This window comes from Podarcis bocagei, assembly GCF_964188305.1.
Source record: "Podarcis bocagei genome assembly, chromosome: 6".
NCBI classification, from domain to species: Eukaryota; Metazoa; Chordata; class Lepidosauria; order Squamata; family Lacertidae; genus Podarcis; species Podarcis bocagei.
Window position 1 is genome coordinate 95,977,471 of NC_138130.1, and position 16,828 is coordinate 95,994,298.

The 16,828-nt window shown below is 44.7% G+C and overlaps 1 protein-coding gene across 1 annotated transcript in view; it reads left to right on the plus strand.

Moving 5' to 3' along the window:
• The window catches only part of DLG2 (discs large MAGUK scaffold protein 2), a 907,935-nt gene that overhangs the window by 649,569 nt on the left and 241,538 nt on the right, over positions 1-16,828 (plus strand). The window lies entirely within an intron of this gene.

Below are 16,828 nucleotides of genomic sequence, written 5' to 3' on the forward strand. Positions count from 1 at the left end.
GAGAGGCCAAGAGTGGGGGTCTTGTTGTCTGGCCAGCCCAGGACCTCCATGCACCCTGCTCAGACTTGCACCCCAGAGAGACCACTTCAGTGTTGAAGTGGTCCAGTTGGACTTCACCCCTGGAGGCACATTCCATTGCCTTTTGAGACAGATGGATGCCAACAACAGAAGCACCCCTGTTTGTTAACCAATCTCACAGGCTGTTGTTAGATCTGATGTCCTGTTGCTCCTATCGAAAACCTTGCCCACACGTCCCTTGTCCTCAAGCCCTAGAAATCAATGACACTACTTTCTGTCACTGCTTCCGATGGAAATAAGGAAAGAACATGCAGTGACACACCCTGGACTGTTTGTAATTTAAGAAGGCAGGGAGGTGAGGGCTGATGGGGGACAGGTTGAGGATCCAAGCACAGCATCACTGAAATATACTCAGAGTCGCAAAGTGATTTCATGCTCTTTATTCAGCTCATAGTGGTGAGGAGGAATGAATGGAAGTCCCCTCAAAGTATCTGCTTTATATACATTATTTACACAATGGGCTGCACATGATTGGTTAATTCTGGAATTCTACTGTAAGCCAATCAGGTTGTGGATTCACTTATATCTGGAGCATGATTGGGTGGTTCCTGCCAACCAATCATACTGCTGCATTGTTCTTGGACCAATCAGACTGCTGCATTCTGAATCCTATTGTTCTAGGACCAATCAGACTGCTGCAGTTTGGATCCTATTCAACTCAGTACATAACAATCACTTTCTCTGAACCAGCCAAAACTCAAATTGGCCACCAGATTTTGCTCAGGTTTCTACTGCTGTAGTCGTTTTACCAGCCTCCTGCCAGTTTAACATGCAACTAAAAATCTAGCCTTAAGTTTATTGAATGGAGCTAAAGGTATAATGAAGAAAAATACATCTAATTCTCTTCCCATCTTTGCTCTGCCTGTCTTTTTTTCTTTGTTGGGTTTTTCTTTCTTAAAAATGAAAGAAACTGTGCAGCTGAATTGATTGCCAGGGTAAAGCAAGGAGATCAATTTTCCATCATTGCCATCCTTTATAGCGACTCACTCAATCTCTTGTAAGATTGCGAGATTCCTGCTTGGCAAAAGCAATCTGTTTGAAAGAAACATATTGTGCAGCAACCGTAAACTTTGCGATAGAACCACTCAGTTAATATGACTCAGCCATTTGGAACAGGAATCTGTGGAGGAGCTAATTGTGGTCACTGGTGGGTTTAAGCTGTGTTTGCTACGCGTAGGATTTCAGAAATCTGGCTGTGAGCAGTCCTATAAACTAATGGAAACCTCGTCCTCCTAAGCATGGGTCTTAATGTAGCCAATCTGATGCAGTCCATGTACAAGGGGGAGCTATAAGGAGCCTCTGGGAAAGCCCAAATTTTGCTGCAGTACAAAAGTGTTTAGGGGGAGAAAACCCTATGTGTAGGAGCCCGCCCGAAAAAGGACTGGGCATGCTCATTAGCAATGGAATGTTGACTGAGTGGTCTGGGGCAGAAACCAAGGGGAATGGAAATAACTATTCTGGAACAGGGGGTGGCTGGCTGGGATCATAGAAAAGAGCTCTGGAATGCAACATTTTGTTGCAGACCCCCCTTGTAGAATAACTTATTAAAAGTTAAGACTAGATCCTTCCTGGGGATCTAGTGGGGAAGGATTAATACCATTAAGATGAACATACTACCGAGGGTATTATTTCTATTTCAGAGCATTCCCATAATTAAGGGAAGTAGAATGTTTAAAGAATGGCAGAGAGTATTATCAAGATTTATATGGCAGGGCAAAAAACCTCGTATAAAATACAAACTGTTGACAGATAAGAAAGAAAGGGGAGGCTTTGCCTTACCGGACCTGGGCATTTACTACGAAGCAGTATGCCTCTGTTGGGTAAAAGATTGGGTCAAGTTAAAGAATAAGGAGTTACTTGATTTAGAAGGATTTAATAACAGGTTCGGTTGGCACGCCTACCTGTGGTCCGGTAGGAGGAAATCACATAAGGGGTTTGAAGATCATATTTTCAGAGGCCCACTTATTGAAGTATGGGAAAAGTATAAGAACATACTCGAACCTAAGATTCCACACTGGCTCTCACCCCTCGAAGTGATGAGCCTCAAGAAAATTAATATGAGTGGGGATTGGGCAACATATGAGCAACTGCTAATGAAAGAGAATGGGAAATGGAAATTAAAGCCGTATGAGCAGATTAAGGGGTATGTGTATGACTGGTTGCACCACCACCAAGTGAACGAAATGTTTAGAAAAGAGGCCAAAGATAGAGGATATGCAGATAAAGAATCAAGATTTCAGAGGGAAATTATAAATTGCGAGGAGAAAATAATATCTAAAATGTATAAAATGTTGTTGGATTGGAATTTGGCAGATGAAGAAGTTAAGACAGTAATGATTCGATGGGCTAATGATGTGGGCCACGCTATACAATTTGAAGACTGGGAGAATTTATGGAAGGAGGGACTGAACTTTACGGCATGTATGACTGTGAAAGAGAACGTCATGAAGATGTTTCACAGGTGGTATATAACACCTGTGAAATTGTCAAAAATGTACAAAGTAGATAGTAAATGCTGGAAGTGCGAGGAGAAGGAGGGTGCCTTCTACCACATGTGGTGGGAGTGCAAGAGAGCGAGAGAATTTTGGGAAGAAGTCTACACTGAACTAAAAAAGGTTTTAAAGTATACATTCACTAAAAAATCCGAAATTTTTCTGTTAGGAATATTAGGGAACGAAATTAAAAAGAAAGATCATAAATTTATGTATTATGCAACAACAGCTGCAAGGATAGTCCTTGCCCAAAAGTGGAAAAAAAAGGAAATGCCAACAATAGAGGAGTGGAGATCGAAGTTATTAGAATACTCAGACTTGGATAGGTTAACGGGTAAGATCAGACACCTAAGAGACCAAAATTTTGTCAAGGACTGGGGGAAATATGCAGATTACTTGGAACACCTTAGTGAAGGTCAAATAACGCTAAGGGGATTTAGAGAAGCACTGTAAAAGAGGAAGAGGTATTGCCTAAGAAAAACAGAGGTATAAGAGTATCAAACGGCAATACATAATAGGTAATGTGTACTTCTGATTTTTATTGTGGAAGATTCACGGGCGGGCTGAAGGAAGTCCAGAAAGAAATAACTATGTTAAGTCGACAGATGTAAAAATTCCTTTGTATATATGGAGTATCTATTTTGCGCTGTTTTCCTTTTCTTAAGTTTTGCTTTGAAATCTTATTCTTTATTCTTTATTTTCTTTCTGTTTTTACTTTTTGGAAAATCAATAAATACTTACTTGAAAAAAAAAAAAAAGTTAAGACTAGATCTTTTTTATTATTATCTTGAACAGATTTTTTTATCCTTGACCTGCCACCAGCTTGCATCTTGAAGTCACTTTGAACTGAGAAATAAAGAAATTATGATATTTTTCTTTCTTTTTGGCAGAAGTGCATGAAATCTGTCAGCATGCTAGCCACTGTAGAGTGGATAAAGCCTGGCCAATGACATTTGAGAATAAAACAATAAAAGCAGTTGAAAACAACTATTTAAAAAATGAACCAAGAGGATTAAATCACACAGCAACCTTCTACATATCCAGATAGGCTTGTCTGAACAAAAACGTTTTTAGCAGGTGTCAAAAAGAGTAATGTAGCCACCTACCCAATGTCAATACAGTGGTACCTTGGGTTACATACACTTCAGGTTATATACACTTCAGGTTACAGACTCCGCTAACCCAGAAATAGTGCTTCAGGTTAAGAACTTTGCTTCAGGATGAGAACAGAAATCATGTTCCGGCAGCGCGGCGGCAGCGGGAGGCCCCGTTAGCTAAAGTGGTGCTTCAGGTTAAGAACAGTTTCAGGTTAAGAGCGGACCTCTGGAACGAATTAAGTACTTAACCCGAGGTACCACTGTATACAGGGAGTTCCAAGTGTAGGTGCTGCCACACTAGCATATCAATTTCTTACAACTGCAGACTGAACATTGTGTGACACTTGTAACAGCACCAGTTCTGCAGGCTAGGTGCTCATGGGATCAGTTTGGCTGCCCTTGTGGGGATTTGTGAGCAGTCTATATATTATTCCAAAATGCTTACCAGCTCAGGACCGGTAGCTATGCAAATCTCTTGGTTGTGTGTGTGTGTGTGTGTGTGTGTGTGTGTGTGTGTGTGTGTTTGCAGACCTCTGGCAATGCTATTTGCTCAGTGCATAATTTAGCTGCAAGTTAATAAAGAAAGGAGACCTTCACCCTATTAAAAAAACAACATGCTTGTTTTGCAGGCAGCGGTAAATTAGAGCCTCCATTAACAGATTGTGTATGTTGCTTGCTTTATGTTGGGAAGTTTATGAGCTCATTAAGTTAGATCATTTCGGATTTCTGGGCACATTTTTTGTTGTTTTTGTTTTCTTTTGCTGCTAACAGAAGAGTAATGGTCCTGGCACCAACTCAGCAGTGGAAGTGTTTCTGAAGTTCATAAGGGGGATATTTGGAACATGTCCAGATTGCTGTGCATGAGCTAGGAACGAAAATAAATCCAAATGCTTCATAAATAGGCACTTGAGGCATCCGTTACACTGGGCCAAATGCTGCTTCTTTTAATTGCAAGCTGATAACCATATCTGATGGAGACAGAAGCAAAGCGTTCCGTCTATCCTCTTTGGCCTTGTACGGCCAAGAACATGGGCTCTTCATTCATTCTCCTCCTGAACCCCTTCCAGTCACATTTCACAGGGAGCACCAATCTGGAGAAAGACACTAATGTGCTCCTCAGAATACTGGCTGGACCTGGGCAGATGGGAGCTCAGGGATGAGAGATCTATTGAGAACAAACTTTAATCTGCAGCTGGAAACTTCTCATTGAGGTTCCTCAAGTCCCCAGATTGGCTCTATCAACCCATGCTAGCCACTGGATCTTTTTGGACGGGAAGGAATTCGAGAAGGCTTCATGTTGCTTTTTTATGCTCCGGTATCATGACTTGCTCCTTGGCAGATTCAGCATGAGTAATAGAAAGTACTTTTTTCATTTAGCTCATAAACTACAGAGCTTGCTCCCCCAGGAGGCAACGACAGCCACCAACTTGGATGGCTTTGAAAGAGGATTATCATGGAGGTTAAGTCTTATCAGTGGCTGCTAGCCATGACAGAACCTCAAGCATGCTTCTGAATACCATTTGCTGGAAACTGCAGGAGGGGAGAGTACTTGGCTCCTGCTTGTGGGCTTACCAGAGGCATCGGTGTGATGGCCTGGGACTCGGGCTCGGACTCAGAACCAGAGGAGTCTCAGTCTGCACCAGATCCTCTGCCTCAGGTGGCATCAGATCCAAGTCTGGGGCCAGATTCTGAAGAGTCCCAGTCTGCACAGGTTCCCCTGCAACAAGCATCAGCTGGGCCGAATCAGGGGCCTGAGCCTGCCCTGGCTCCAGATGCGGGGATGACCTCGTTGCCTTCAGCTGGGCCATCACTTACAGCTGCTCCACTACCGGTTGGGTCAGGAGAGGCTGAGGCGGCCCCTGCGTCTAGTAACCCACCGACATCTCCCAAGCTGCAGAGACTAAGGTCTGAGAGAAGGAGAGACCTGAGTACTCATAGAAGGAGTTCTCACCTTTGGGCGAGACAGGGAGGTGTGTCACCGGGGGATCAGGACCGGCCATTACCCTGACAGAGATAAAAGGCTGTCAGACCCCACCCCAGGTTGCGGGAGCAATATTGCTGTTTGCTAGAACCTGCCTGTGACCCTGTGCCTCACCTAGCCTGGTTTCCTGCCTTGACCCTGTTGGACTAACTCTTTGCGGAACCTTTGGATTCAGGACAGGACCTGGACCGCGTTGCTCAGGTTTACCCCCGGGCCCAGCACAATCTGGTTGGCCACTGTGAGAACAAAATGGTGGACAAGATGGGCCATTGGCCTGCTCCAATAGGCTCTTCTTATGTCCTCATATGTTCTATGGGTCTGACCTTTGGCTCTGCTGCTTGTTAAATGCCCCCCATCATATTTATTAGTTTTCCTAATTTTTAACAAATCAGTGCCAAATTACATCATTTAATACAATTTCCCCAAAAAGTTGACTTCCCACTCTTCGTCCTAGATGTGTCCCTACTTCCCCCAATTGCTCCTTGATGTTACATATTTATTTCTAATTTACATTGCATTCCTTATATTCAATTTACAATTATTATTTTTAATTATTTTTATTTGCCACATACTTGTTAAAGTAAAGGTAAAGGTACCCCTGCCCGTACGGGCCACTCTTGGCAGACTCTAGGGTTGTGCGCTCATCTCACTCTAGAGGCTGGGAGCCAGCGCTGTCCGCAGACACTTCCGGGTCATGTGGCCAGCGTGACAAAGCTGCTCTGGTGAGCCAGAGCAGCACATGGAAATGCTGTTTACCTTCCTGCTAGCAAGCGGTCCCTATTTATCTACTTGCACCCGGGGGTGCTTTCGAACTGCTAGGTTGGCAGGCGCTGGGACCGAAAAACGGGAGCGGACCCCATCGTGGGGATTCGAACTGACAACCATGCGATCGGCAAGTCCTAGGCACTGAGGTTTTACCCACAGCGCCACCCGCGTCCCTACATACTTGTTACATGCATACAAAAAACATGCATTTATACAGAGCATACATTTTGCCTTAATTAACATATACCAAAAAATACAAAAAGAAAACAAGAATAAAAAATAGAAAAGAAAAAAAGTAAAAAGAAAATATATTAAAAAGAAAATGAAAAGGGGAAAAAAGGGGGGAAAGAAATTGGCAAAATTAACAGAAATAGTAAGATATCAACAAAATGAAAAAATCAGGAGAGAATGGGATGTCTTTACAAATTATATGAAGAAGCTCTGTTCCACAAACTTTTAGTTTAGGCTAAAAACTCCACAGGTAAAAATTTGTCTCTCCACAAGGTTTATAATGATTACAGACAACCAAAGATATGAGCCTACAGGAACCGTATAGTGATCAAAGGAAGTCAACCTTTATTTCTTTTTCAATTTACAATTATTGATTTTTATTTATTTTTTTAAATTCCTCTTTCCCATTATCCGCCAGCTGTTGATTTATCAATTCCTGCTTGTACATTTACATAACGATAGGTAAAGGGACCCCTGACCATTAGGTCCAGTCGTGACTGACTCTGGGGTTGCAGCGCTCATCTTGCTTTATTGGCCAAGGGAGCTGGTGTACAGCTTCCAGGTCATGTGGCCAGCATGACTAAGCTGCTTCTGGTGAACCAGAGCAGTGCACAGAAACGCTGTTTACCTTCCTGCTGGAGTGGTACCTATTCATCTACTTGCACTTTGACGTGCTTGTGAACTGCTAGGTTGGCAGGAGCAGGGACCGAGGAACGGGAGCTCACCCCGTTGCGGGGATTCGAACAGCCAACTTTCTGATCGGCAAGCCCTAGGATCTGTGGTTTAACCCACAGCACCACCTGTACATAACGATACTACATACTTAAAGGACAAAAGAGGTTACACATCTCCTTGCCTGATTGTTAAATGGTTCCTGACTCACCCCAGAAAGAAGGTTTAAAGTTACTATTTTCTAAGTTTAAACAGCATTTCTAGCTAATTCATCAAAGTCAACCCTAAACCTCTCCCCTTGGATTCAAGAAGTATTTCTAGGTGCTTAACTGGCCACCTATCTCAGAATGACTCACTCTGAAGAGAGACCCTTTTGGCTTTTCCTAGAACAAAGTGGGGAGCAGGGGAGAGGCAGAAAAGCTACCGCTTCTGCCACCAGATTACATAAATTGATAAAATGAGGAGAGGGTAGCAGTAGTGGGGAAGAGGAAGAGTCAGGTGGCAACTGTGGCTCAAGAGGAGCAATGTTTTATTCTGATCCTATCACAGTCTGTTGTTCATGGTCCAGCTTTGACAGTGAATGAAGGACCAGGATGGTTTTAGAGGGCAATGAGTGGCAGCAGGGCTGTCTTAAGCATATGCAGCGCTGGGGTGCAAAGATCTGCCCTGCTCCCCTGGTTGCCCCGTTCCAGGCATGCAGGAGGGCGGAGCCAGCCGGCTGCCTCAGCATCTCATTGGCTCGGTCACCTCCGAACTCGTAGCGGAGAGCCGCTCACAGCAGAAGAGTCCACAGCGGCGCTCCAACTGATGGACGGGCTCTTCCCTGGACTCAACTCTCGGGCCCCGGACTCTCAGCCTGGCACTCCTGAAAGCCCAGTGCCCGGGTGCCCCACACCCCTAGCACCTATGGGTAAGACGGCCCTGAGTGGCAGTAAGGTTCAAATCAGATCTTCTTGTGTTTCCGTGGTGACTGGTTTAGCTCAAATTAAATTGATCCAATCTCATTTGAACTGAGGGCAGAAGCTAAATCCATAGCTGTTGTTGTTGTCATTTAGTCGTGTTCGACTCTTCGTGACCCCTTGGACCAGAGCACGCCAGGCGCTCCTGTCTTCCACTGCCTCCCACAGTTTGGTCAGACTCATGTTTGTAGCTTTGAGAACACTGTCCAACCATCTCGTCCTCTGTCGTCCCCTTCTCCTTGTGCCCTCCATCTTTCCCAACATCAGGGTCTTTTCCAGAGAGTCTTCTCTTCTCATGAGGTGGCCAAGGTATTGGAGCCTCAGCTTCAGGATCTGTCCTTCCAGTGAGCACTCAGGGCTGATTTCCTTAAGGGCTGAATCCATAGCTAGTTCTGAAATATTATTTATCACGCCAGGAGCTGTAAAAGTTAAAGACAAGTAAAGCCCGAGCCACTGGTTGTTGTTGTTTTTTTCAGTCTACAAAATGTGTTGATTACTATCTCCCGGGAAATTACACTGAGTTTTAAGAAGGCTGCAGAATCCAAAACCAGTATTGTGAGGCTTAACCCAGATGATTGTTTCATCAGTGGCTCTGCGCTCTGCTACAGCAATTATGAGGATTAAATAGCCCTGTAATCATTTGGAGGGAGTGGAGCAGGGGGAACTATTAAGGTCTTTGCTGAGTTTTGTATTAGTCAGGGAAGGAAATGTCACACATCCAGTCCCATTGCATACAATGGCTCCAAATGCTGCCATTTCCTCCATTTGATGCAAAGCTGCTTCTCAAATAGTTCAGATGTGAAAACAGGGACCCCAATTCTCATACTCCTCCTGCTATGTGCCCCTAAGGCTCTGTACCTTTGTGTACTGAATTCGTCATTTTACTTCACAACAGACTGTCCCGTCCCCATCACCACCACCAATTCAAAAGACAAGTCATAGTTTTTCACCGTCTGGTGTATACGTGGTGTCTAGTTTAGCACAGAAGTTCCCAATCAATACCAACAGTGCTTAACAAGCTTCATTCAGGTCGTCTGCAGCTCATCTGTAGGTGTGTGGTTGAAGAAAGGAGACGGCACATCAGTCACATCAAATACTCCTATTGATTCTGAATTGCATTCGAATTTCTTCTTTTATTTCTTACCTTGCATTTTATCATATTGCCATTTGAACTCTGTAGAACTCAAACTGCAGTAGAAAAAACATGCCAAATGTAAAAAATAAAAGATGAAATAAAAATCCATTAAAAATGTACAGCATCTTGCACGGTATGTTGCAATTGCTACAACAGGCAGAGAATCCATACAGTGCTTCTCCAAGACTCTCAGGAATGTTGAAGTGTTCTAGGACATGGGAATTTGGGGACCCACTGGGCTAGCAACAAGATGTTGTGGTGTAGGGAATTGCAGGCACCATTTTCCACCCCCGTTGTCAGTAGGGGTGGAAGGATCTGCCAACTTTGGTGCTCCCAGTTCTTCATCCATCCCACCCACCCCCCAGTCTTAAATTCAGTTCTCCACATTTCTGCAGCATTTAGTGAATTCCTGAAGAAAATTTATCAGCATTTTAGCATGGATTTCTCTTAATAAACATTTTTGTTTGCAGTTTTGACTAACATATCCATTTTTGCAAGCAATTTTCCCTCATCTAACACCTTTTTGTATGTTGTCAATAATAATAATAATAATAATAATAATAATAATAATAATAATAACAACAACAACAACAACAACAACAACAACAACAACAACAACAACAACAACAACAATATATTGATACCCCGTCCATCTATCTGGGTTTCCCCAGCCACTCTGGGCAGCTCCCAATCAAACGTTCAAAACACAGTACAGTATTAAACTTTAAAAACTTCCTTAAACAGGGCTGCCTTCACGTGTCTTTTTAATGTAGGATAGTTGCTTATTTCCTTGACATCTGATGGGAGGGTGTTCCACAGGGCAGGTGCCACTACCAAGAAGGCCCTCTGCCTGGTTCCCTGTAACCTCACTTCTCGCAGCAAGGGAACCGCCAGAAGGCCCTCGGAGCTGGACCTCAGTGTCCGGGCAGAACAATGGGGGTAGAGACGCTCCTTCAGATATACTGAACCGAGGCCGTTTAGGGCTTTAAAGGTCAGCACCAACACTTTGAATTGCACTTGGAAACGTACTGGGAGCCAATGCAGGTCTCTCAGGACCAGTGTTATATGATTCCGGTGGCAACTCCCAGTCACCAATCTAGCTGCCGCATTCTGAATTAGTTGTAGTTTCCGGGTCACCTTCAAAGGTAGCCCCATGTAGAGCGCACTGCAGTAGTCCAAGCGAGAGATAAGTAGAGCATGCACCACTCTGGCGAGACAGTCTGCAGGCAGGTAGGGTCTCAACCTGCGTACCAGGTGGAGCTGGGAGACAGCTGCCCTGGACACAGAAGTGACCTGCCCCTCCATGGACAGCTGTGAGTCCAAAATGACTCCCAGGCTGCACATCTGGTCCTTCAGGGGCACAGTTACCCCATTCAGGACCAGGGAGTCCTCCACACCAGCCCGTCCCCTGTCCCCCAAGAACAGTACTTCTGTCCTGTCGGGATTCAACCTCAATCTGTTAGCCGCCATCCATCCTCCAACCATCTCCAGACACTCACACAGGACCTTCACTGCCCTCACTGGTAGAGAGGTAGAGCTGGGTATCATCATATGTTCATTTTTATCTTCTTATGTCTCCTTCCCTGGTTCCACTTGCAGCAACAAAGAAGCGCTGCCCCTCTTCCTTGCACAAGCTATTTCACTATTTCCATATTGTTCTTCCTGAAACTGATTTTTTCCTCCCCTGCCCCTTTGCTAGATGTTCCACCCTAATTTAAACCAGTTGGAAGTCCATAAAGACCTCTTTCCTCTGTAGTTTGTAACAATGTGTGGTCGTCCTCGCTGCTGAGACCCAAAGTGCCCATTCCTTGCAGCACGCTGTAATTTGGCATGTTTTGCTTTGACAAATGCACTAATGAAGGGTGTGGCTTTGTTTTGGTTTTTTGCATGTTTCGACAAGAGCTTGCAAAGTGAGTTTTCTCAGTTCCCTTCTCCACCTTCTCGAAAGGTGGAGAATCCTCTTGCTTCAGAGTGATTATGTCTCTTCCCAACTTATTTTTGAAAAATAAAAATGGGCGGAATTTTGGCTGGCAGGCTTGTTGTGACTCTTTAATTTGTCAGTGTGCATGTGTGTGTGTGTGTGTGTGTCTAGTGCTAAGAGAGAGCGAGGGAGAGCGAGATGAAAGTTGCTTGCAACACTCCTAATTTGGACTAGGCCTTTGGGGAGGTATGTGTTGCAACCGGTTTTCCTGCATCAACACGAACCTGCTTTGAGTAGTTTGCGAGCGGCTTTTCTGGGGCTTGGATTAACAGGTGGCAGACACCAAAAAGGGCTCTTTTTCTTGGTCTGCGTTCTCTTCTTAAACGAAAAGTGAAGCTCTCCTCCTCCTCCCTCGGTTGTACCTGAAGGGGACCTGTGTTCTGTGCAAGGCTTTGTCGCTGCCCTTGCCCACCTGCTATGCAGAGCAGCATCTTTGAAAACTCCTCTGAGGGATTTGAGTACCTTGCATTCTCCAGAGCTCAGAGAACAGAGAGCAACTACTTAGACCAGGAGGAAGGAGTAAGTAGAGCCCTCTTTCTAGCCTTTTGGTCTTTTCTCAGATCCGGAAAGACAAAGCGGGAAGGACATTGATCCCTTCCTCTCCTGGCTGCTTGCAAATGGGAAGGAGGGGCAGGAATCTGCCATCACATCCTGGTCCTGCTGACATCTTCCTCTCTGCCTGCCATTTCTTATTAATTCTTTGCACTTGAACTGCACCTGTGTGTAAAATACTGTGTTCTCCCTCCCTTGGTGTATAGCTTGCTGGTGTCTGCTGAATTTGTCCCCAATACTGGATCTTACCAACCTGTTTCACTGACACCTACCTGCCTGTTTCCTTCTTTGTGTTTCACTGACACAAATGGGCAAACTGTGAAATTATGGATGACATCCAGCAATGTCTGCTCACTTGCATAATAGAGATCTGCTTGTTCGATGGGATTTCGGGTTTCTCTGCTCCCCACTACACTCTCTACCTGCTCCAGAGGGGCTCTATAGCCTTCCAAGGAGCAGATTTTTGGGGGGTGGGGTTGGGTTCATGATCTGGGGAAGATAAAGGAATCTTGTTGTCCCACTGCAGTTGTATAATAATAATAATAAATAATAAATTTTATTTATATCCCGCCCTCCCCAGCCGAAGCCGGGCTCAGGGCAGCTAACAACAATAAAATAATACAACATTCTAAAATCATTTCATTAAAATTAATTCAACTCAAATTGATGACAACCATTAGGCTAAAGTTCTGTGAAGATTGCCAAAGGAGGGAGTCAGGCTGTGCCCTGACCAAAGGCCTGGTGGAACAGCTCTGTCTTGCAGGCCCTGCGGAAAGATGTCAAGTCCCGCAGGGCCTTAGTCTCTTGTGACAGAGCGTTCCACCAGATTGGAGCCGCAGCCGAGAAAGCCCTGGCTCTAGTTGAGGCTAGCCTAACCTCTCTGTGGCATGGGACCTTCAGGATGTTTTTGTTTGAAGACCGTAAGTTCCTCTGTGGGACATACCAGGAGAGGCGGTCCCGTAGGTACGAGGGTGGTAGGCCGTAGCATGGTGTTTCTTCTCTCTGTGTTCCTCCAAGTGGTTATTTCTCCTCTGGTCACTCCTGTACATAGCTGTCAACTTTTCCCTTTTCTTGTGAGGAATCCTATTCAGAATAAGGGAATTTCCCTTTAAAAAAAGGGAAACGTTGACAGCTATGCTCCTGTACATGACCTGACTGCCTGTCTCCAGCCACTGCGGTCATCTGCAAGGGCTTCCAAAAGGCAAGGTTCATGTTGCTGGCCTTCATACCAAAGAGCGCACTCCCAGATTTAGGTGCACAGCTAAATATGTGAAGCACAGCCTCTTGCAGTTGTGTATCAGGTATTTGCATCAGGAATCTGGGCTATAGCTGGGGCTCCCTGCAGAATGTACAATTGGGGGCAACCCTGGGTTTGCCGCATGTAATGCATGGAACGGTCCTGTGTCTTTAAAGCAAAGAGGTCTTCCAATATCTGAAACTCAAACCAAATGTAGCTGAGCCTGAACTTCAGCTCTTGAGATGGACAGTGACGATTAGCATTCACTGCACAGTGACAAAATTGCTGTTTGGGGCAGCTGTGGTTAGACGGGAAGATTGGGGAGGAGGAAATGAACGCCATACCTCAGCTCTCTTAACTCTACCTGCTCCTCCAGCGTTAGTGCATAGCAGATCATGAGTCACTCTGCTGAACTGAAATTCCTTTGTCAATAAAAAAGAAAAATTCCGTCATTTTGCATAGAGTGTGTGTTTTATTAGTGAGGCTCATTATCTTCTGAATAGGAGTGGAAGTACTTTCTCAAAGCTGCCGCTGCCACTCGCTGTGCATCTGCAATATCTGCCGTCTAAGAAGTATTTCTAATCATGCATTGTTCACTCCAGAGGAATGAGCCCTCCATTCCCACCCTGCCCCTATCCAACTACAATGAGAAGATTATACTGCAGTAGTAGTTTCACTAGGAGATTTATTTCCCTAGTGGTGGAATGTAGCTCAGTGCTTTGCTTTCAGAAGAGCCCAGGTCCAATTATTGGCATCTCCATCTAGAGCTGGGAGTGTCCCATGCGGGAAAGCTCAGATGATGGAGCATGAGACTCTTAATCTTAGGGTTGTGAGTTCAAGCCCCAGGTTGGGTGAAAGATTCCTGAATTTCATGGGGTTGGACTAGATGACTGTTGTGGTCCCTTGAAATTCTACAAACCTGTGATTCTGGTTCTATGAAACTCTGGCAAGCCACTGCCAATCAGTGTTGATGATATGGAGTTAGATGGACCAATGGTCTGACTCAGTATAAGGTTGTCGTTTAGTCGTTTAGTCGTGTTCGACTCTTCGTGACCCCATGGACCAGAGCACGCCAGGCACTCCTGTCTTCCACTGCCTCCCGCAGTTTGGTCAAACTCATGCTGGTAGCTTCGAGAACACTGTCCAACCATCTCGTCCTCTGTCGTCCTCTTCTCCTTGTGCCCTCCATCTTTTCCAACATCAGGGTCTTTTCCAGGGAGTCTTCTCTTCTTATGAGGTGGCCAAGGTATTGGAGCCTCAGCTTCAGGAACTGTCTTTCCAGTGAGCACTCAGGGCTGATTTCCTTAAGAATGGAGAGGTTTGATCTTCTTCCACTCCATGGGACTCTCAAGAGTCTCCTCCAGCACCATAATTCAAAAGCATCAATTCTTCGGCGATCAGCCTTCTTTATGGTCCAGCTCTCACTTCCATACATCACTACTGGGAAAACCATAGCTTTAACTATATGGGCCTTTGTTGGCAAGGTGATGTTTCTGCTTTTTAAGATGCTGTCTAGGTTTTTAAGATGCTGTCACTATAAGGTAGCTTCCTATATTGAGGGAGGGGCCATAGCTCAGTGGGAGAGCATCTGTCTTGCATGCAGAAGTCCCAGGTTCAATCCCCAGTATCTCCGGGGAGGGATGGAAATGTTCCCTGTCTTGAAAAACCCTGGAGAGCCACTACCAGGCAGTGTCAAAAATACAGTGGGATGGATCAATGATATAAATCTGTCTAAGGCAGCTTCCTATGTTCCTTGTCTGCTCATTACGAACATGACTATCAATATATGCCATCTGTGCAAGGTGGGTTTTTTTGTGGGGTGGGGCAGCAACATTGGCTCTCAAGCAAGACAAGGCACAGGCAAAATGGCTCCTTTAGACCCCACCCCCAAGACGCAGAGTGGTGGCCTTCCTTCAACCATCTCAGCTGCTGACTACCCTCGTCCTGCATTTTGCCTCCATGGGTGTGCACATCAAGCGCATAAGAAAGAAGAAATCCTGTTCAAACTGGAGAAGAGGGTGTTAAACAGCCTGTGCCTCAGCCTGGGAGGGAGTGGTTGAAGTGTCTTAACTAGAGCCGAGCTGAAATTACTCATAGGACATTTTAGGGAGGCAAATTCTGGTAATTTCTTTTTTCTCACTCTTTTCAAAAACTGAGAGCTGCTTTGCTGAATGTGGGACCATTTTTTATTTTATTTTTTTTAAGTGCGGCAGTCACCATTACCCCTCACAATGCTCCAGAAATGACGCTATGCCTGGGGCATTGTGGAGGATGCAAAATAGTGTTGACTGAAAAAAATCTTAGGTGGGAAATGGTGTGGTGCTTCTTGTGGGTCAGCCCCATCCGTAAGACACTGTTGGAAAAATTCCCTGCTCCTGGACAATATTACACAAAATGAAGTCCCCCAATGATTTCTTGCATTAAATTAAAAACAAACAAACATCTATTTCATATTAAAAACTTATTAAAAGAAGAGGGAATGGAAGGGAATTTTCTTTCTGCAGTTTGCCAACTCTCGAAGAGTAAGTTGTTCAGTTTTGTTTATTGGAAAAACTCGTTTAATAACTGCACTTATATCTCAAATTGCCCCACTGCAGTCCCTAGAGTTATGCAACAGAAGACAAGCCTAATGGATCAGGCCAATGTCTAATCTCCAGCATCCTGTTCCCACAGTGACCAAGCAGGTGCAACATCACTTTACCCACTTGTAATTAACCAGCAACTCGTGTTAAGAGACATACAGTCTCTAATGGTTCTCCCACAAATCCTTTGCTTCTGCTCCTCCTCCTCTTCCTCACCTTCCTCCCATCTCTTAAGCATCAACCATCAACTAGGCAGTCCTATCACCAATTCTCTTTTTGCTGCACTGACAGCCATTTTGTACTGCGGCACACAGCATTTGATAAAAGGATATGAGTACTTAGGGCTGCCATACATCCGGGATACACAGCCACGATTTTGTCCGTCAAAAATGGTGTCGAGGCATATGGCAGCCTATATTGGAAGTGTTTATTTTGGGGGTGGTTCCCCCCTCCAAGCTTTGTTGTTTGTTGTTGAGATTTTGCAAAAAGAAAAAAGAGCTCAACAGCTTTTGTGTGCCGATTGTCGCTTCCTGAAATATGGCAAACCCATACTAGCACTTCATTTATTTTATATACCAAAAAATAAAAAGGGAATGGAGCCATGAACAGTGTCTGTGTGTGTGTAATATACATCTTAAATGAGCATACATCTTAAATGAGCAAAGGGCATATTGCTGGATTGAGATGAAAGCCATCAAGTGTTGAATAGAGAACCAAGGCTGGCCTTAGGTGTATTAATTTCAATAAGTAATTTCCTTATGGAGTAAAAACTCCAGCGTGCAGCAGGGTGCTTTTCAATACAATTTCATTATGGAAGGGCCTTTTTTTTAATAGTGCTGGGAAGAAGCACGCTGAGCACAAAGGGATGAAGAGATTTTTTTGGCAGGGGGGTGAAGGGAACACATCTATAAGTGACTGCCAAAGGGACCTCAGAAAGATCTGATTTGTTCTTATGCAAATGGGGTGTATCTATCATGGTCTATCTGTGCCTTCGCCATTCCCTAGAAAATATTCCAGTGAATCTCTTTCTCGGTTTGGCATTAGAAGGCTCAGTCTCTCTGTTACA